The sequence below is a fragment of the Myodes glareolus genome, chromosome 16, assembly GCF_982192425.1.
Source record: "Myodes glareolus chromosome 16, mMyoGla1.1, whole genome shotgun sequence".
In the NCBI taxonomy this organism is placed as follows: Eukaryota; Metazoa; Chordata; class Mammalia; order Rodentia; family Cricetidae; genus Myodes; species Myodes glareolus.
The window spans coordinates 6,150,578-6,171,943 of NC_142041.1; the positions used below are offsets into that span (position 1 = coordinate 6,150,578).

The window sequence follows — 21,366 nt, forward strand, 5'->3', positions numbered from 1 at the left end:
CTTAATGTTTCTGGCTTGTATTATTCCTGCTGCAGTCACCTCTGTTTGTGGGTGGGCAGCTCCCTATAGGACAGTGTGACGTGCAGTACAGCCCACTGCAAGCCTGCTCTCATGTTATTTACATTTACTGATGCTGTAGGAAATCCTACAGCCAGTAGCCTGTAAGTTATCCGCCCACTTGGGCGTGGCCTCTCTGCGTGATTCGGTTACTGTTCTCCGTTCAAGCAGAGGATATTGATTTGTGAGTCTACCCCTAAATAAATAACCATTTATTATTCTCAATTCTGAGCTAGTGTGGGATTTTTTTTAAAGCATCCTTCATATTAAACTGATTTTTTTCCCAACGTAGGATTTTTCACACATTTTAATATTTAAGAGTACTCTTCCAAAGTGCTGCTTTTCAGTTATGAATAAATACTATAAATAACAGACTGCAAATATACCTCGTTATATTGACCAATTTTTGAAGGCAAATTTAGGCTTCATAAGTCAGTAGTTTATTTTTTGGTTTTGTTTTTTTGTTTTTGGAGACAGTTTCCTGTGTAACCCTGGAACTCACTCTGTAGACCAGGCTAGCCTCAAACTCAGGAATTTGCATGCCTCTGCCTCCCGAGTGCTGGGATTAAAGGTGTGTGGGCATCACCACCTAGGCTCCTATCTTATTTTTTAATAAGGAAAAAAATGGATTCAAAATACAATTAAAGTAGCCTGACAGTGGTGGCGCACACCTTTAGTCCCAGCACTCACAAGTCGGGGACAGACGGTCTCTGAGTTCAAGGCCAGCCTGAACAGAGTGAGTTCTAGGACAGCTGGGGGTATATAGAAAAACCCTGTCTCAGAAAACAAAACAAATACAATTCAGATAAGTTCTAAGCCACATAGAAGCCACATAGTTAATCAAGATACTCTTAGGTAGTTCTTTTTGTGTCCTACCATATGCGTAGAGGACCCCGGCACTGCTAGATAATTATCATATTCCAGAACCAACATTTGGACTGCTTTCTACAGTGATGCCGTGTAACTACTTAAATGCAATACTGTGTATATACTGTATATATTTATGAATGGAAAATGTGTAATAAAATATTTTACATTTCTATTACCTTTTTGACTTTTGTATACCAGAAGACCTAGCATTCAAGAATGCACTGTGTCAGGGCAGGGGATCCAGCTGCCGCCCAAGCTGGATCTTTCCTTTTCCCTTAGTTTTTGGATGACTGAACAGAAAAGGGAAGAAGGAAAGAGTTGGATCGTTGGGACTGTGGTTTCTGAAGGACCCCATAGCAGGATGTCTTTATAAAAGCCACAGAGGTGATACATGACACAGCATAGTTTTAAAACGACCTACACAGCACAATGTCATCCCCCACTCCACAATAAATCGTTACTACTAAGGTAAATGCTTTAAATAAATTCAAAATACAGGATCTGGTTCTGCACTGCTGAGACTGGAAAGGGAAATACTTTAAAATCCACTCTGAATTGGTTTTCTGTGTTACTTAATACCTTGGTTAGGTCCTGTGTCCCTGTTTGACAGTGAGGCAGCCGCTGGTCTCAGGGCCCCACCTCAACTGTTTCCTTCTGTTCATTTCTGTAGCATGTAACAGTTTCGCTCTGTCCCCTCACGGGGAAACAGCCCTAGGGGCTCCTTTAAGCTATTGTGTACTTTGTATCCTTCTCAGAGATAGACAATCCCCCAAAACCCTGTGTAAACAGGCTGCTGCTGTTGGAGGAGACCGTGCTGGGAACCCGAGTGGGGATGCGTTCCCTTTAACTTTTAACTGAAGTCCTTTCAAGCAGGAAGCTTGTGTCTTTCTCCCGTATGTAAATATCAACCAGTATCATCTGAGGGGAAGTAAAGTAAGTCACAGAGCTGTAAGCAGAGGGGCTTAATGAAGATGTGCGGGATTTGGCAGAAGCAGCTGTGAATTCAGGCAAGAGGCTTTCCCTCTCCAGGAAGTTACTCCATCTTTACCAGAAATAGTGTCCTTTCCTCACCACTGGGGGTGTCCCAGAGATTAGTACCCTGTCCTTTCCTCACCACTGGGGTGTCCCAGAGATTAGTACCCTGTCCTTTCCTCACCACTCGGGGTGTCCCAGAGATTAGTACCCTGTCCTTTCCTCACCACTCGGGGTGTCCCAGAGATTAGTACCCTTTCCTCACCACTCGGAGTGTCCCAGAGATTAGTACCCTTTCCTTTCCTCACCACTCGGGGTGTCCCAGAGATTAGTACCCTGTCCTTTCCTCACCACTGGGGTGTCCCAGAGATTAGTACCCTTTCCTCACCACTTGGAGTGTCCCAGAGATTAGTACCCTTTCCTTTCCTCACCACTCGGGGTGTCCCAGAGATTAGTACCCTTTCCTCACCACTTGGAGTGTCCCAGAGATTAGTACCCTTTCCTTTCCTCACCACTCGGGGTGTCCCAGAGATTAGTACCCTGTCCTTTCCTCACCACTCGGGGTGTCCCAGAGATTAGTACCCTTTCCTCACCACTCGGGGTGTCCCAGAGATTAGTACCCTTTCCTTTCCTCACCACTCGAGGTGTCCCAGAGATTAGCATATTAAGATACTGATTCATATCAGGATATGCTCACAACAGTACTCTGGGATGTAGTTCGATGACAGAACACTTGCCTGGTGTGTTAGGTTTCTCTAGAGGAACAGGACAGAGGATAGAGAGAGGAGGGATGTTAGAATGGCTTACAGGTGTTGGTCCGGCTGGTCCAACAATGGCCGTCTACCAGGAAATGGTCCAAGAACCCAGTGTTGTTCTTTACACAAGTCTGGGTGTCTTAGCTGGTCTGCAGTGAGGAATCAGGCTTTACTGCCAGGAGTGGACTTGCTATTGAGACTGGGAGCAAGAGCAAGCGGGCAGAGAGGAAACCAGCTTCATCGTCCCGCGTCCTTTATCTAGGCCACCAGCCGAAGGTGTGGTCCAGGTTAAAGGTGGATCTCCCCCTCTCAGAGAGTCACATTAGGAGTGGGTCTTCGCGCTTGAACTGATGAAGAAGAAGCCTCACAGCTGTGCACAACCATTTAGGCTTTAGTTACCCCAGATGTAGTCAAGTTGGCCATCTAGAAGAGCTATTACACGTAATATTCCCGACGTTCTGGGTCTGATCTGCAGTACCACACACACAAAAGTAAGCAAAACGCTTAAACTAGTAACCTATGAGTCTTGATGATCTTAATTTTTAGCCCTAAATTATTATTACTATCAGTTTAAAAATCTCAAAATATATATTCTGTTTTGCTAACGAATTAATTGCATAATATCTTTATAACGGTCTCAGTAAGTGACTGTTGCAGATCCTGGGCCCCTTCAACTCTTCCAGCCTCACAAGGCCCCAGTAGTCACATAGCACAAGGTGAAGGGTGGCAAGGAAGGAGCTGTGGCCACCCCGTGCTGGAGATTTGGTTCTTGATGCAGAGTAAAGAACAAAGGGGTGTGGGTACTGTCTCTGGAATAGGGAGGATTTCTTTCCTTCCTTCATTCATTCAAGCACCTCTTCTCACTTCCTGCCTTTCGCTGGTAGAAGAAAGGGAGAGATTAACCAGTAAGTGCAGCTGTAGTCACAAGCATACGACGTCAGAAAACCTATTAACTCTGGATCATCAGGGCTTCGGCCTCAAAAAAGATGTGTTTGATGTGAGATTTTAAGACAAGCCAAAAATCAAGTACATCCAAAACAAAGAAACAAATATATTACTAAGAAGCACATAGCAATTTATGGTGGCACAGGTGATTTGAACAGAATACACATATTCTGTATTTTTTTTTAATTGTATTAGGATGTTGCAGCATCTTAACCTTTCCTGCTTCTCCTGGAGCCAGTTCTTAGAACTAGTGAGATAAGGTTGAAGCATGCCTACATTATAGAGACTAGTTTCTCAAACTATGCTTTCCTAAACCAATTGCCCTGCCTCGCACTGCTTTTTTGTTGGACATCGCAAATAAAGCCCCTCATCCCTGCCAGCGCATCCTTCTGATGGTGCACTCCCTTCTGTTTCTAGATCCCAATAGGATGCTCATGTGTTGCTGTCTCAGTTACGGTTTCTGCTGCTGTGAAGAGACACCATGACCACAGCAACTCTTATAAAGGGAACATTTAATTAGGGTGGCTCACTTACACTTCAGAGGTTTAGTCCATTATTGTCATAGTAAGAAGCCTGGGCTAATAGGCCAAGCAGTGTTATAATTAATATAGTTTCTGTGTGATTTTTCAGGTCTTAGCAGCCGGAAATGAATGAGCAGTCTCTGACTACAGTCCCCACAGAACTAATAGGGAAAGGCACTGTCAGGAAGTGGCTCTGTTGGAGGAAGTGTCCCACTGGAGGGGTGGGCTTTGAGGTCGCCCATGCTCAAGCTACACCCAGTGACACAGTTCACTCCCTGTTGCCTTTGAATCAAGATGTAGGACTCTCAGCGCCCTCTCCGGCACCATGTCTGCCTGCACATCGTCATGTCCTATCATGATGATGATATCCTGATTTCCTGAAAGATACAGCATAACAGCTATTTATATGACACATTAGTAGGTACTATATGTAAGCTAATGAGGATTTGAAGTCTATGGGAAGATATGCGTAGGTTGTATTCAAGTCCTATGCATAAGGGCTTGGAAAGGGATGCACTCTTGTTAGTGAACTGAGTGCAGAATAAAGCCAGAAGATACCTCCAGGACGCCACCAAGATGGCACCATGTGCTGTCAGAGCCGTATAGAACAAATGAACTTTCATATTATTTTCATGATTAAAGCCATCTTAACCTGACTCTTGTGAAATTTAAGAGGTTCGAAGACTCCCAGCAGGTGGCAGTAGAGAGCACACTGAGCTTTTTCCCGTTGCTTGGAGAGGGTGCTTGCTGAACTAGAGAGTCTATAGAAGTCGGCCTCCTCCAGCCCACAGCTTCACCCCCTGGCCTCCCTCCTCGCTTCCGCTGGCTCTCTTCTTACTGCGCTGGACAGCTGGACAGCTCAGCTAACAAGCACACGACGCTCTTCGGACCTAGGTTACACCATCATCTTCCACTGAGGAAGAGAATCCCAGCACAACCTTGACCTCAGAACTCAGGACATCGTGTAACCTTGTGATTATGGAATCTCTTTCAACACAGTTTTCTCAGGTCTCTCTCCTGACCCACTGCCTCAATCTTTCGCTTAGAAGGATTTCCAAGGCTATATTGCACCCACTGGATAGTTCACTCACATTTTAACAAAGTTTGCCTGAGTGAAGATCAGAGAGTAAAACAACCGCACTGATCAGCCTTACAGACCAGGCACTGGTGACACACACCTTTAATCCCAGTAGCCACACTAGTTTGCCGTATAAACTAGGTGGAGCATGCCCCTAATCCCAGCCCTAGAGAGGAATATAAAATAGGAGGAGACAGCTCTCATTCAGTCTCATTCTGAGATTCCTGAAGGCAGGGTCGCCATTTTTGAGCTGAGGTAAAAGTAAGAGTTAGTGGCTGGCTGCTTTGCTTTTCTGGTGTTCAGGTTGAAACCCCAATTTCTGTCTCTGGGTTTTTATTAATCATGCTACATTTCCCCATCTCAACATTTAATTCTGAATCCTTAATCACATTTACAAAGTCACTTTGGAGTATATTCTCTGGTTCTGGGTTTAGGGTGTAGGCGATTTTTGTAAGGGAAGGGATGTTCTGTCCAGCAGAAGTGAAATCTATCTGTGGAGAGAGTATAATGATAAAAAATGAAATTAGCATTCCGAATAGTTTGAGTGGTCTGGGAAGGGGTACAACGAGACACTCTGAGACAGAGGATGAGCAGAATTGAGGGATTATGGGATATAAATGAGGTTGAAGGTTTCCTTATAGTAGGAACAATGTGTGAAAAGGTCTGCAGAGGCTCAGATGGACCATTTGACACTGAGCGACATCAGAGGAAGGATTTGCTCAGAATCAAGCAGAAAATTCAAAACAAACAAACAAACACCCCGGTGCTTTACCCACCACTATCTGTGCCTTTGGCCTCCACTGCAGCAGACAGAGTGAGACTCGGTTTTAGGTTGGATTTTGTAGCTAGTTAAACGTGCTTCAACGCACTGAGTAGCTGGAACCTTTTTCTGGAGCCTCCGTCAAAGCCATCCCAACATGGGTGTAACAGACCGTTGTCTAGAAGTGAGAGACCCAGATCAAATCTCATAGGCCAGGCCACTGAGCCAATCCTGTTGAGGAAAGGCTTGCTTCTGGCTGGGGTCAGTATAGTTCTCATATTCAATAACCGTGGCTTTCCCTGCTGTACCTTGTATCTCCTCCTTTTTTCTAGAAGGAGGATCCAGAGATGCCCCAAATTGAGTTACAGGCCAGAGAATAGAGGGATGAATGATGTGAAAGAAGTCCATTGTAACCCACCGTGTGAACCTGCCGAGGACTTTGATCACTTTGTGCTGTCCTGACCCTCTTACATACGCGTCTATGTAGGATCAGGGTCAACCATGTGCACCTCTTCTCCCATGATACAACACCCTGGCCCTTAGATCCAGAGGCCATTCTCCCACCTGCTCTCTGCAGACTACTGATGTCTTGGAGACAATGTATCATTTCTCACAAGTCAATCAACCCTTTCTTTCAGAAACTTCTTAGTCTCAAAGCTTGATTTAACAACATGCCATTCACTGTATTCCAGAAAGAAATTGTTACTGTTATCACCTTGGACAATGTCATAACACAAGCAGTAATATCTACTATGTTCCTTACAGGACTGAGTTAAACTTGCTTCAAGCAACACTGCTTAATTCAGGAACATTCATCTGCGCCCAAGACAGCAACAACTAGAACTTTCTTGAATGATGCTTTTAAGAGTTATATTTACCACCCCATAAAACCACATTTAAGTTCTAAAAAGGAAAACAAAGTTCTCTTTTTTTTATAACTGGTACTCCACGCTAAATTCATGTGTCATTGGTTGCTTTATGGTTATTTGCCTTTTTCCATACCAGAATCTCTTAAAATTGTGCATGCATTATATACATGCCTGTTTTATAGCACTTAAGACGCATCTTACAGTTTTAGGTGGTTAGTAAATTCACACTTTCCTTTACTTTTATCACATGGAGTTGGCTACATTAATGATTTAGCAGATGTTCAATTAACAATCAGGACATTACTCTACTATAATGCTTTTCCTAGGAGGAGCTGAGGTTCTGTTGTAGAATATACTTTATGGTACAGTTTCTAGAGACATTTGCATCCCATTCAAAAATAGACAGAGCTACATTTTCCCTTCTTTCTCTGTGAATTTGCCTTAAGTTGATGTGGGATGTCCCTCTATATGCTGTGAATGTTTTATTTCCATTGGTTAATAAAGAACCTGCTTTGGCCTATGGCAGGGCAGAATATAGCGAGGCGGGAAATCTAAGCAGAGATAGAGGAGGAAAGAAGACAGAGTCAGGCAGACGTCATGTAGTCACCCAAGGAGCAAGAGATAACAAACCACAAGCCTCATGGTAAAATGCAAAATAATAGAAATAGGTTAATTTAAGATGTAAGAGTTAGTTAATAAGGAGCCTGAACTAATAGGTCAAACAGTCCTGTAATTAATATAGTTTCTGTGCGATTATTCAGGTCTTGGTACCCGGGAAACAAAAAAAGCAGTCTCCATTTTCATAATGGAGACCAAATATGTGACAAGAATATTTACATAAAGCCTAAGAAAGCTTTAAAAAGGGGCTTCTAGACCCACAAAGATTGAGAGTCCTTCCAGAACAGCCTTCGCATAGCTCATCACAAGCCCCCTCCAGGAACGCCTCAAACAGAAAGCCAGTCTCATCTCTCCCACTGCCCAGCTTCTGACGTTCTCTGGAAACCCTGTAGGATTAACGTTCTTAGTGTTAAAGATCAGTCTCCACTCTGTTTTTAGGACGCTGTCTGTTTCACAATATCCTAATTCACTGGACTTATTAAGCCTATTCAGTGGCCGCTGACCCCTTTCATTTGTGACCCAGATAACAGTGCTGTGGAAGGTCCAAGGTCACCAGCCAGCCCTCCTCTGGAAAGTTCCCTCAGGACTGATGTGATTTAGGCTGTATTCCTACTCAACAACTGCAGCCAGTGTGATCCAGAATTCCTCTAAACATGGCTTAGACTCAAGCTTCTGAATGCTGCGACCCTTTAATATAGTTCCTCATGTTTTGGTGACCCCACAACCATAAGATTCTTTTTGTTTCTACTCCATAACTGTAATTTTACTGCTGTTATGAATCGTAATGCAAATATTTGCCATGCATGATATCTGATATGTGACCCCCCCCCCAAGGATCAGACCCAGAGGTTGAGAACCACTGGCTTAGAGGGTCTATGTCATATGTAAATAATACACGCAAACATACGAACATATATTAGTTACCCTGGTAAGGTTTGTCTGGAAATAAGGAAAGCTAGATTGTATTGTCAAAAGATGGAGCCTTCTTTGGTGCTAAAGAAATTACTGTTCAGATCATTAGAGGAGAAAAATCAGACTCTGGAACCCCTCCAAGCGCTGCACCAAGTCAGGTGATTCCTTGGAAGAGGCCCTGTCTCTTCTATATCATTAGGACAGTTAGAGACCTTTAACCCTTAGCGCACTGTTTTCTGTCTGAGTGCAGTCAATATACATTTAAATATCCTTCAACTTACAAAATAGTACATATTCTCTGTAGAAGTTTTAGGAAATACAAAACAGCATAACTAAAAAGAAAAACATATCGTGATTATCCAATATTACATTTTGGTTTAGCATATACCCCATTTTTCTTTATATTAAATATAACATATGCATTTACTTACACTTTTTTCATAATAGTATTATGTGCTGCGTATATTGTTTTGTAGCTTGCCTTTCAAAATACTAAGTAAGGAACATATTCCACATGATGGAATATCCTTCAGAAATTTATTTTAAGCAAATTAGTACCTGTAAAAATATTTATTTTTATTAGTTTTTATGTTACACATTTTTCCATGAGAATGAAGGCGATATAAGCCTGTTTCCTGTTTGCTGTTCTAAACTCTTAGCTGTCCACTAACCATCTAAAGGAGAAGTACAGGCCATGAGAACAAAATTTTCTGTTTGATGCATTTATACGTGATACCCAGTAGGTGGCGCAAGAGAGTTTCCTTGGAATGCTGGAATCTGACTACTCTGGAAGCGGCTACCTTTGCCCAGACCGCCTTTGTCACCTTCTGCCTTTTTGTTCCTCTTAACTCCCCTCATTTTCTCCCCATCCGAGTTATTCTTCAGACCACTGACTCAAATTATGAGATGTCCAACTGACTCTAATTTGACCTATAACGAAGCTGGGGAAGGAAGCAGGAAAGTGGTCCTTCCTGAAACACTTCCCCAAAGGTGTTTGCGCATCTCTGGCCCATCATGGACCGAGGCACACCCTATTTAGAGAGCAGTAGTCCTAAGTATCTTATCCTTTCGTTGAGAAACGCTACTTCATTCGATTCACAGATCTTTTACAGTGCACCTCTGTGTGTGTGTGTGTGTGTGTGTGTGTGTGTGTGTGTGTGTGTGTATAAACATGCACTTACGGGTGTGTTGCATGGTATTTGTGTGCACGTGTGTGTGCCTGCGCGTGGTGGCTACTGTCTTCCTCAATTGCTCCCCACCTTGTATTTCAGACACTCACTGAACTGGGAACTTACTGAGTTGTACTGGACGGGCTTACAAGACCGCATGGACCCTCCTGTCTCCTCAGGGCTGTGATTACAGCCATGTGGTGCCATACTTGACTTCTCCTTTTCTTCCTCTCATATATTATAACCTAGCTTCAGTTTCCCGCCCCACCTCTCCTCCCCACCCCATCCCTCCCATTTCCTCACTTCTCCTCTGTTTTCCTTACGAAAAGAGCAGGCTTCCCAGGGATCTCAACCAAACACGGTATAACATGTTCAATAAGACAAGGCACAAATCTCATATCAAGGCTGGATGAGGCGACCCAATAGTAGGGAAAGAGCCCCAGATCTGTTGAAGGCTAGGTTCGCAACCGAAACCAGACTCGGCTCCGTATGTGGGAGCCCAGCATCTGAGCTCAGTCCCCACGTTCATCTTATAAACCCTTTATCAACCGAGCCATGTTCCCAGTCCCCAGTCCACAGCCCTGTGATGAGTTTGTACCCTCTTCTAAATTCCTAGGACTACCATCTAACTAAAACTTTAGCCCTCTATCAACTATACGCTTAGGAGAATATTCTATCACAACAACTAAAAAGGCACATGCGTTTTTTAAAGATGCACTTTTAAATGTGGTGGCATAGATGATCAAATTGCCTTCTGCAAAGCTTGTACCAGATTACATCCTCAGCTCTGACGTCCAGTAGTGTCACTCAGCATCAAGAATAATTTACCCAGGCAGGCAGCTTGTAGTATCTCACTGAGGTGATAATGATAATGCATATTTTTCAGTGATGGGTAGGTAAGAAGTGGTATGGCCCCGTGATGATCTTAGAAATTTAGCAATCAGTAATTTCAAAGTGCATCTTTCTTTTAGTAAAATAATAGCATTTTAAAATCTTTTGACTAGTTCCGAGATCGTCAGAAACAAGGAGGCATCATGGTCTTAAATTCAGTCTCAGAACCACACATCACAAACATTTGGAAGTGAAAAGAAATGTGATTGTCTAGGCATCTCTATTGTTGTAGAGTCAAAAATAATTATGGAAAAACGTATTCAGTGAGAGCCATGCTTGTTGAATCAAACAGAAAATGAAGTTGGCTTATTGCTGAAAACGGCCCTGTGTCTTTCAACTTAATCAACGTTTTATAATACATACCTCACAATAGACTACTCAACAGGGACACACACACACACACATCTGGAAAACCAGAAAAGAGTTACTTCAGGGAACTAATGGACAAGACAAGAGTGGGAAACTAATATTAACAAATCACTTTGGTAAAGAGCACAGCATTAATTCTGAAATATATATAATACAGTTAAATGAATATAGGATGCTGATAGCATCCAAGCCTATAGAAATGATGTATAGTGGTATAAGGGGAAAGGGTAAGAAAATCCTTCCATAGTTAAGATGATAGTGCACTTCCGCACTGTGGTGAAAATCCTAAGCCCCCAGCGCCATCGCTGTCTGCTCTTTCCGTTTGTCTGAACCTGGCCGTGTAACTGAAGTTGCAGCACCTGTGCCAGGAGATGCCTCCTTGTGGTCTGGAGAACACAGAGCCACCACCACTAGGCTGGGAAGGAATTGTCTATTCAATAAGCGAGCACTCGGCACAAGCTTATTCCAAGGCAGGTACTGTGGAAGAGCTACTGATATCAAGGACGAGGTCTCTTTGTCCTGGGAGAGTTCAGCTGTCAGACAAGAAAGACAAAGAAATAACAGCAGAGATAAACTGAGACCATCTTACTGGAGCCATTGTTGGTCAGTCCTTGGGTATCGTCAGCAGCAAAAACCCTATGAGCAGCGGACAGAGTAAGGGCAGACACACTAGCCTTGCCTGGAGACGCGTGCTGGCCTGGGGCTGAGGTATGAGAACTGTGCCCAGACAGTCAGAACTGGCAACGTGGGGCAAGAAAGAGTCTCAAGGACAAACATGAGGTCAGAAGTAGGAGGAGTCAAGGAAAGGCAGTGGAAAGACCAAAGAAATGAGAACAAGCCAGTCTGGAATCACTTGTAGGAAGAGCAGTTCAGATCTCTTCTAGGCAGGACCATTCCTGAAGACTTATTGAGCAGTCGCCAAAGAAATTCTATGCTGATCCTAAGGACTTTGCTGTCTGACCATGTATCTAACTATAGAGGTAGATACATATGGTGTTGTTGGGGAGAGCTGGTCATCAAGGGTATTTTTAAGGCTTCATAGAGACAGTAACAGATTGGGAGGTAGAAGACGGAAAGGAAATGGTGTGAGACGATTTGCTTATTAAGGTTACTGTTGCTGTGTTGAAACATTGTGTCCAAAAGTAACTTGAGGAGGAAAGGGTTTATTTGGCTTGCATTTTCCCAGCCTGCTGAGGAGAGCCAAGGCAGGAACTCAAACCCACAGGCAGGAGCTGATGTAGTGGCCACGGAGAGGTGCTGCTTACCGACTTGCTACTTGCGACTTGCTCAGTCTGCTTTCTTATAGAGCCCAGGATCACCAGTTCAGGTGTGGCATCACCTACAAAGGACTGGGCCCCCCTTCATCAATCACCAATTAAAAGACTATCCTAAAGCAGTAGTTGTCAACCTTCATGATGCTGTAACCCTTTAACACAGTTCCTCGTGTTGTGGTGACCTTCAACCATAAAATTATTTATGGCAACTTCATAACCATAATTTTGCTACTGTTATCAATTGAAATGTAAATACCTCATGTGCAAGATATCTGGTATGCAGTGCCCAAAGCAGTCATGGCCCACAGGTTGAGAACTGCTGCTCTACAGGTTTGCCTACAGTCTAATCTTATGCAAGCAGTTTTTTTTTTTTTCAATTCAGGGTCCCTCCTCTTAGGCGTCTCTAGTTTGTGTCAAGTTGACATAAAACTAGTCAACACAATGAGACTGTTAAATTAGAACCAACATGCAGCAGGACTGAGCATGTCAATGCAAGCAGAACGCAGAGAGCATCGTGTGCCCTAACTCCCTGAAGGCCCATGACAATTCTGGGGGGATACACTATATTGCCAGCTTTCCTCTGCAGATTAAGGAGTGGGGGCTGAGAGAGCTTGCGTGACTGATCCAAGGTTTCATGCTAGAATGTGAGTTCCCACTCAAGCTCTATGGCACAGTTGTAAAGATCTTCTCTGGACTGGAAACTTTGGAATTCTCCTGAAGGAAATGGTGATGCATGCTTGGCTCTGTGGCTCAGTGTCGTGGACACACACAGAGTCTTCAGAATTGGCTTCAAATCTCGGAGCTCTGTATCTTTACAAGACTCCTTGGTCACTGTAATAATTTACGCCTCAGTTTCCCAGTCTAAATTAGAATAACAGCAATGACTTCTTAACAAAATGTGAGATTTACTAGCCAGCATACAATGGTTGGGGAGCTCCAGGCTCCTGGAGTGAGCCTTTCACTATCGTTCTGCTGAAGCATGCTATCCACCTTCCATCTGAGTTCCATTTGCTGGGCACATAGCCTGGTGCAGCTCTCAGATCTCACCAGAGATGTGGTTAATACAGAAGACCACGGCTGGCCAAAGTGCAGAAAACAGTGTCAGTCGGGGAGTGCTCAGCCACAAAGGTTACGTTGCTATCACACCCTTCCTCCACAATGTCTCAGGGACCATCAGAGGAGAGGGGACAGAGGGATTGCAAGAGCCAAAAACTGAGGAGGACCTGAGCCAAAGAGTTTATTCTGGACACAGCAGGACCTCTATGTTCATGAACTCACAGCACCGTGATTGTCTGTAATAGATGTGCTGGAGATAAAGCCATTCGACGTTCTAGTTTAGAGCTGGGGAGGGAATCATGAGCCCCCACTCCTCTCTGAGAAGCCATGAACAGTGGATGGCTTCCAGGGGAGGGAGAGTCAGTGTCACCCCTGGTAGGTCGGTCACATCCTGGAGGCCTGGCACAAACTGACTTGGTTAATTTTCAAAAGAGAACAAGTAGTAGCGATGGGAGTTGACTGAGGTTCTGTCCCTCCTGGTCCCGCAGTTGTATAGCCCCAAAGAAACACACACAAGTCTACAATAATTATAAACTGATTGGCCTATTAGCTCAGGCTTCTTATTAACTCTCATAACTAATATTAGCCCATAATTTTTATCTGTGTTAGTCCACGTGGCTTGGTACCTTTTTTGGCAAGGCAGTCACATCTTGCTTGCTCTGTGTCTGGATAACGACTGTAGACTGAAACTTCCCTCTTCCCAGAATTCTCGTTGCCGTGACTCTACTTCCTGCCTGGTCGCTCCGCATATACTTTCTTCCTGGCTACTGACCAATCAGTGTTTATTTAAAATGAAAGTGGCAGGGTACAGCCCATTGTACTCCAGGAGATAGGGTGGATCTCAGAAGAATTAGGGGGAGGAGTGGAAAGTGAGCGTGATCATAATATATTAAATGGAATTTTCAAAAATCAACAAAATATCATATTCAAAAAGAAAACCAAAAATAGAGTGTTATGAAGTTTAACTGTGAGAATGTATGAGAAAGGAGTTTGTTAACTACCAAGTTGCAATTAGATAGAAAGTACTAGAAAGTCTTCTGTAGGTTAGGGAACGGTCAGGGCAGGCATCAGGCTGTCAGAGTTGCTTGGAGTCTTGTAATGGAGGATGAAGATTGATGACCAGATCCCACACTAAGGCAGAGGCAGTAGGGGTGGAGAGGGAGAGATAATTAAGAGCTAATTAGGGCAGCTTACACACAGGACTGGCTAGATGTAGAGGAAGTAGATAACAGGTCAGCACAGTTCAGAGTTTTATGCAAAGTCATGGGGAAGATGGTGATGTCATCAGTTAAGATGGAGGAGTGGGCGGGGTGAGGTGCTCTGTTCCAGGAATACTCCGAGGAGGTGTCTATGAGACATCCAGAAAGTGAAGACAGTGGAAGGTGAGTGGGATCATGTGGGGGCTCAGGAAGTGAAGAGCTGTAGATTCAGATAAGGACATCACTCCTTGTGGGCGAGACCGAGTCTAGGCGTTGGTGCGGTATTCTTATGAAACCTAACGAGATGGTATGGTCATGGGGTCTCCCCACTCTCAAACAAAAATAAAACGCAATTTTCAAGGCACATCAAAATGTAGGTTTTCTAGTTGAATCCGGGGCCCACTTTGTGGGAAAGCCTCTGGCTGGAACTACCTTGAATCCGATTACAGAGCTACCAGCTTGGGACAAGAAGCCAAGAGGAGAAAGGGTTAACTGCCACACCACAGCTGAAAGAATGTGGTTTAAGCCAGGTCACAGGGGAGCATTAGCTGGGAGTGGTATTTGTTCTGCCTTCTTGAATTCACTCGGGAGCCTCATCCAGTCCTAAGCAGTTCCGATGTCTTTCTGGGCAGCACTTACAACTTGACACCAAGCTACAAGGTCCAGAAGCCACACAGCCATTCAAAGTCAGCAGAGTGCTCAGATGAATATTGATCTGCAAGTCCGTGCATATTGGTGTTTTTACACTTTAAAAAATCCCTGCAGCACATTCGAGACTGGCTGTGGGTCCCTGCAAGATCCCGGCAAGCGGGCCATGTGACAGCAGGCAGACACATGGCAAGCGGGCGGAAGACAGAGATGTGGACAGACACAACATGTAGAGTGAGATTGAAATATTTATTCAGGGGGTTATGGAGGGGAAGGGAAAGGGGTGCAGAGAGAGAGGGGGAGAGAGAGAGAAAACAGGGAGATGTGGGCAACCCCTAAGAGAGGACAGTAAGAGTGTGATCCAAGATGGCAGGGAGAGGTCAGGAGTCACCAGGAATGGGTGTGGCTTGCCCCTTAAAGGACCAAAAGCATAACATGTGTTCTTGCTTATCAGCAAAGGGTTGTCACATCCACACCTGCTGGGTCATTATTGCGGAGATAGCCGCCTTTCTCCCTGTCCCCACAAGGGAATTACATGGTCTGTGTTCCTATCCGCTCAGGCAGCTATTCAAAAAAATTATCTCAAATACTGAAATCGTAAACTTTGTAAAAAGTCTCATTGGTTAAACTGTGTGATTATCATTTTAACACAGTGAAGGCTTTAATCCTACATCCACCAACGTATGCCGTAATTTAGTCATGAAGAAAGAACTACAGTCTAGGGAGAGGTCCCATGGGTAAGATGCTTAACATGGAAGTATTTGTACCTGAGTTCCTGCACCCATGTAAACGCTAGGCACAGTGGTGCACATTTGGAAATCAGTCCCAGGGATGGGGACCGGCGGATCTCAGGAGCTCATTAGCCAGTCAGGGTAACTGAATGGAGAGAGTGATAAGGGAACCTCTGGTTACCACACGCACACACAGGTGTGTGCGCGCACACACACACACACACGAGAGGCGGGGAGGCAGAGGCAGAGTGAGGAACTCATTATAAGAAACAATAGGAGCGAGACCGAGGGGCAAAACAAAGAAGAGTAGCAACAGGGAATGCATTGAGAGCTACCGAAATAAATAGAAAACCTCAACTTTACAATTTACGAAAACAAAACTTCATTTCTCACTTTCTCCAAGTTCACAGTCCTGTGCGTACGAATGATTGGTATGTGGCTACTTGTTTGTGATTTCATCTTTTAGAGAGGACTATCTGGGTCCTGTGCCACCTAGTGAGCAGAGTGGGGTGGGAGACACCCAGGACTTTTACTGGGTCAGAGGAAGCAGAATACCTCATTCTGAACAGAGCAAGTCCCGGGTTACCCCTGTGTTCTGGGAAAGACAGTCCAGCTGAGTGCCAGTGTGTGTGTGTGTGTGTGTGTGTGTGTGTGTGTGTGTGTGTGTGTGTGTAAGCCTACAGTGTGAGCAGCCCGCCAGACTGTGCTGCAGATGAAGGATCTACAGACAAGGTTTGTGAACACTGGGGCAAAGGCCTCTCGTGTGTCTATTCATTGATCTGTCTTCCTCTTTGGGGGTCTGGATCCTAACGCTCAGCCAAGGTGAAATCGACGACCCCCACCCTTGTCACAGATTTCAGGCAATCTGCAGGCAGGAATGAATTGTTGCACATTCAGACAGAGGGACCAGAGAAAACGCTCCTCCAATAAGCGTAAGCCTCAGTTCTTAGGACGTCCCTCACAACCCTTTCTTTCAAGCGTGAAAGAAAATGTGTGTGTGTTGGGTGCAGCAGATCATTTGTTAGATAAACTTTTCTTTACAAACTTCATATGAAGACTTCTTCATTCTCATCCAAAATAATTTTTTTAAAAAAAAGAGTTTTAAAAATCCAGACACATACCCACTGAGTCCTAGAATAGCTGGAATTCTGACAGAAAGCTGCCTGTGAGAAAGGAACGCCACCCTGCTTTATTTAAACCCCACAAAGTGGGTAAGTGTTTTATGGGCCGTGGATTTCTTAACACAAGGCGTTATGCAACGAGTGGTCCCGCTTTGAAGTCGTTTCTCCTTTGTTCTTCCTGCACACCGTGAACACGCAGCTCGGTTTCATCCTGGGGTCTGGGAGGCTATTGGGTTAGACCTCCTGAAAAGAAAGGTTATTTGACAGCGTGTTTAGGGGAACGCTTTGATGAATTACAGAATTCAAGCCTTCAGTTCTTGGCAGGGGAGCGCTCCTCACCGGTGTGTTGAAAGGAACGCCATTGTATGATCACAAGCTTCAGGCTAGAGCCACAGAACTCGGCTGGTTTTCGGCAGACGAGGCAGGTCATGGGACTGTCTACTAGACAACGTTTGAGCAGGACCTGAAGACAAAGGCATTTCATCCCTCAAAGAAGAAGTAGGAGAGGGCCAGTAAGTTTGCATCTTATGGGAAATGTAAGTAAGGATCTATTGATCCAGCAAATGTGTTCTCATTTGGAATTCTCCTTGAAACATTTCCCATCAGCCTTAAGGCCTGTCGTATGCCGTTGGTTCAATATCTGATAAGAAAAAAAAAAAGCTACCCCAGAAATTAAAAATGTGTCTGAGAAAATGTGGCCTAACTGAGAGCGGGAATAAGGTCATCCACTCTCCCCTTCGTATTTCTGCTCCTTCTGCCTGGACAGAGGAACACATTGCTGAGACAGTATCCATTGGGGGCCTATATCTGAACTGATTCCCTAATAATTTGAAGAGCTTTAAATTCCATAAAAGAAGTTCTCAGATAAGCTTGGCGGTGGTTGGTAGCACAGATCTGAAATCCCAGCTGCTCAATAAAAGTATAAAGAAGGGCTGAAGAGGTGACTCAGTGCAGCTGGGGCTATCATTTCAGCCATAGGGTGCAAGACACACATACACAAGCACACACACACACACTCACATACTCACACACACACACACTCACACATACATACACAGGCACACACTCACTCACACACACACACATGCACGCACACACGCATGCACACACTCACACTTGCACAGGACAGAGAGCGAGAAAGGGAGAGGAGAAAAGAGAGAGAAAATTCTTGGTAGGTTTTTTTCCCCTTTGGGACATATAAAAATTATTTTCCATTCTTTGTTTGACTGGTTGATCTTGCTTTTTTGAGATGGAGTCTCACCATGTAGACTAGGCCAGTTTCAAACCTGAAATCCTTCTCTCTCCCTCACCCAAGTACTAGGATTGCTGGTGTGCACCAAAACATCAGGATTTATTCAGAAGTCTACTGCCAGAACTCTGCCAGCAGTACTTTATATTTTAATCTAGAGCCATTCTGATTAAAGACCCACAGAGGCTACAACAGGGAAGCCCGTTTCCTTCCAACTGTCCCTGTGCACAGCACTACCCAGAGTGTGAACCGCACCATCACAGTTCCTGAGATCAGTGTGTAACATTATTAATCAATAAAAGAACAAGGTAGTTCTTTCAGGATTCATGATGTAACTCAACTAGGTCTAGCACTCAGTTTCCATTTTCTTTCCAGTGTCTGATACAGGAGACTGCCTCAAACCAGCCACAGCCAAGTATTTACTCTTGTTCTCACAGTTATGGGAAATACAAGAAAAAAACCACTCCGGACCTTGAACTTCCAGTGGCTAATTTTATCTGTCTAGAACTTAACGGCACTCTAATACTCCTCCCACTTTTGTGAAGTCAGTGAAATAAACTTTCTAGTTACCAAGTGATAAAGGTTGTCTTTAAACGTTCTTGCTAAAATGGGTGCTGTTTAAAGGAGAATATGGAATGTCAGGGTAAGTGGAGTGGTCTGCAGAGTTTAGCAGAGGAGTCTCCGGGATCCAGATGTTTCTTTTGAGGGCGACATTATTGAGTCAAGCTCTTGGTTGGTTATCGGTCTGTCCAGATGCACTTGCTCACTTGGTTGTGATCCAGTCTCCGCAGGCTGCAGGAGACCAGGAATGGAGTGTTCTCTTCTGGGTTTTCTAATTCCTGCTGTAGGGCTGTTCATGGAGGCCTCCAGGGTCCTTTGAGTTTCTGTGGTGCCAGCTGTAATGCCTCGTTTTTTAATTTTATAAACTTGAGTTCTATTTTTCAATTTAATTAGTCTAGATAAAGGATTGTTAGTTTTTATCTTTTTTTTTTAAGCAACCAACTCTTAGTTTCCCTGTAAAGCACTAAAATAAATTTTTTTACAGGCTTCCCCACAAAATTGAAGAAGTACCAACTTTAGGAGTCCAGAATTTCCCCAAATATGAAAGCCAAACCAGGGCATTGCATATGGGAAAAGAAAATTAAATACCAGCATCCCAGATGGCGCTAGGAATAAACTCATCAAGGACACATTGGAGATTACCAGTACCCACACTAGGAGTCTAACAACTGTCTATGGCTTCAGCTCCAGGAGATCAAATGCCTAGAGCCTCAGAGGGCATCTGCATTTGTGTGCGTGCACACACACACACACACACACACACACACACACACACACCACAACACATTCACACACACACACCTACACATAATTTAAAATAATAAAAGCAAAACTTTTATTTAGGTTTTTCAAGACAGTTTTCTCTGTGCATCCCTGGCTGTCCTGGAACTCGCTCTCTAGACCGAGCTGGCCTCGGATTCAGAGATTTGACTCCCAAGTGCTGGCAGTGAGGGCTTGTGCCACCTCCTCCTGGCAAACTTTTTTTTTAAAAAGAAGAAGAAAACTACAAGTTTAAAATTACCCAGCTTTAAGGTTACAGTAGTCAAAACAGCATGGCACCAGGTTAAAAACAGACATACTGACCAATGGAACAGACTAGAATACCCAGGAATAAAACATGCGCTTTTACCATCATTTGATCTTTTCAAGAGCAAGAAGACAATCTTGTCACTCAAACTCACCGACAAGCAAATTACTTCAGGTCTTTGGGTCTCAAATTCTTTATTCTTAAAAGGCAGAGGTTATGACAGACCAGGACAACTCAGCTTTGACTGTATGTTATCAATGCCTGGGGACAGTTTATGACCCCCAGAGTTTGGATCACAAGCCACACTGACTGTATCAGGATATCTGGGGATTGGACTCACGTGAATTCTTTGCATCATTCCTAGCTGATTCCTGGGTGCATCTAAAACTGAGAACAGTGGCACCAAATGACTCACAGAGGCTCTATGGACCCAAGTGTCCTTGATTCTAATAGGTGATGCCGATGACTGAGTCTAATAGATGATGTCGATGGTAACACGGACGTATTCAAGAAGTACGTCTGAGCATTCTGTGTGATCAGTCACATGGAGAAGTTTATTGCTGTCAGTCACTGATTTAGATAGTCAAATAGATGTTGCATGATCATTATGATTGACCCAGGAACTGTGCCAAGGACCTGAACAGGGAAGACATGGTCTCTTCCTTATATAACTAAGATGTAGCAGAAGAGGAGCTAAGTAAACACACGGCAGTGTGCCTGCGACCAACAGCACTGGGGTGAGGGGGATGCTCATGTGAGGAGCGCCGTTCAAAAATCTCAAATGTATTCTTCAAAGTCTATGAACAGAAAGCAAAATTCACCCATAGACTTGGTATTCTATCTCACCTAGGTTGTTAGCTCATGGTAATTCAGCTTTCATCAAACAGAAAAGTTAGTGGTGTGAGCATTTCTAGTTTGAATTTTGATATTCAGACAGTCCAGCGTGGTCCTGAAGCTGCCTCTAGAGACGCCACTGTTCTTATAGAAAGCGTAACCGCTTTCATTTACCTTCTCCTTTAACTCAGAATAGCAAGGAGCCTCGCTTCAAGAATTCAGCTGGTGATGCATGTCACTTCACTGAGATAAGAAATGGATGGCACTCCGGTGTTCTGAGACCGCAGAGAAATGATCAACACTGTGATTTACATAGAAATAATCAGACACAATTCAAAAGCCAAAGAAAAATCTCACTTTAAGAATAACTCTTAGATTGGGTCATCTTTACTGAGACAGAATTTGATCTAAAAAGCCAAAACAGCTACAGACATGGCTCAGCAGGCAAAGTCGCTCACTGCCAAGCCGGATGATTTGTGTTTCACCCCTGGAATCTGCAGGCAGAGGAGGAGACTCAATTTCCACAACTCATCCTCTGATATTTGCACATACGCTGTGGCATGCAAGCCTGAGCACCAGTGCAGGAGTGCATGTGCAAACACACATATGTACACACACACACACATATGCACACACATATGCACACACACATATGCACACACATACTCACATAAGCCTGAGCACCAGTGCAAGATGCATGCACATGTGCACATGCACACACACACACACATGTACACACACACTCATGTAAGCCTGAGCACCAGTGCAGGAGTGCATGTGCACACACACATATGCACACACACACACACATATACACACACATACTCACTCAAGTCTGAGCACCAGTGCAAGATGCATGCACACATGAACATGCAAACAC

The 21,366-nt window shown here is 44.1% G+C and overlaps 1 long non-coding RNA gene across 1 annotated transcript; it reads left to right on the plus strand.

Moving 5' to 3' along the window:
* Window positions 1-14,383: 14,383 nt before the first annotated feature.
* LOC146891373 (uncharacterized) lies at window positions 14,384-18,593 on the plus strand. Its single transcript, XR_014997428.2, has 3 exons — window positions 14,384-14,498; window positions 17,115-17,351; window positions 18,440-18,593. It is a non-coding gene; the product is annotated as an uncharacterized LOC146891373 (long non-coding RNA).
* Window positions 18,594-21,366: the final 2,773 nt, after the last annotated feature.